Consider the following 1,373-nt stretch of genomic DNA (forward strand, 5'->3'; position numbering starts at 1 on the left):
AAATATCAAAAACAATTAAGATTTAAAAGTAACTGAAACAGAAGAAAAACCTTTGAATTTGAGAATTATAAAGCCATTTACTGATGGTGAAAAGAAAATATTGGGAGAATGTAGAATGAAGACAGGGTGAAGAGAGAATGTAGACAGTGCACACGTCACTTGTTTTACACATATAGCAAAAGGAAGGGGAGGAGTGAACTATTAGGAAGAAGGGCATCCTTCTCTTTGGTAGTAATGTTATCAAGAACACTAAAGGATTTTGAAATCACAAATGAGCTGATGGTTAGGGAGAAGTTTACTAAGCTTTTTAAAAACTGTGTTTCAGCTCTTTCTCAACTCTATCTTCATGGTAGTGGCAGCAGTGGCCACAGTTCAGTCACTGACATACAGCTCTTTGTCCACACCCAGGAGCTATACACACTTGAGGTGACCAGCCAGGAGACAGTCACTCTGATCAAGGCTCATGTAAGTCTTGCTAGAGGGCATTGCCCCAGAAGACCAAGTTGTGTTCCTGGTAGGTACACCCCTAGAGGATGAGGCTACTCTGGTCAAGTGTGGGGTGTAGGCTCTGACTATTCTGGAAGCAGCTGACTACATGCTTGGAGGTAAAAGTTCATGGTTCCTTGGCCCACCCTGGAAAAGTAAGAGACATGACTCCCAAGGTGGTCAAACAGGAGAAAAAGGAGAAAACAGGCTGGGCCATTCAGTGAATGCAGTACAACCACCCCTTCATCAAAGTTGTGCCCACCTTTGGTAAGAAGGGCCCCAATGCCAACTCTTAAATCCTTTGTAATCCTGACTTTCTCTAATAAAGCCACTTAGCCCAGTCCAAAAAGAAAGTTGTGCTTAAAGTAGCTTATGGATATCCCAACTAATTCCTTAGTCTTTCCACTACTATATGCTACTTGCAAATGAGTAATAATAACCTGCCACTTGTTTCTAACAATGCTTGCTTATTTCCCCAGCAGTTTTCTCTTAATCTATTATCTTTTACTTCCTCGACTTAGCCTTGTTATGCTGGAGGAAGGAAAAACAAGGACATGCAAACAGAACAGAGAGATGCCATAGGGGGAGAACAGACCAGACCCCAAGGTCCGTGCCTTATATGGAAAGGAGACAGCTCTTCCTGAATTCCATCCTTCTGATGTGCCAACTAAGACCCGGATGTCAGCCTTCTCCCTCTTGGAAGGAAAAAAGTTTCTAGTTGTCTATTATGTCACCTTTAGCCAGTCATACCTCTCCACAACCCCTAGAATAGCTTGCCCACTCCTCCCCCTCCTAATCCCTTATAAGCCCCCACCTCCCTGACCAGGTGTGACTTCCCCGGCCTGTAGTACCCAAACTGTGGAACATCACCCGGGAGTGGCATTCAA

General features: G+C 43.8%; 1 pseudogene; it reads left to right on the forward strand.

The window, feature by feature from the left end:
• The first annotated feature begins 234 nt into the window (after positions 1 to 234).
• On the forward strand, positions 235 to 782 carry LOC130682005 (FAU ubiquitin-like and ribosomal protein S30; annotated as a pseudogene).
• The last annotated feature ends 591 nt before the right edge of the window (positions 783 to 1,373 follow it).

The sequence above is a fragment of the Manis pentadactyla genome, chromosome X, assembly GCF_030020395.1.
Source record: "Manis pentadactyla isolate mManPen7 chromosome X, mManPen7.hap1, whole genome shotgun sequence".
Classification (NCBI taxonomy): domain Eukaryota; kingdom Metazoa; phylum Chordata; class Mammalia; order Pholidota; family Manidae; genus Manis; species Manis pentadactyla.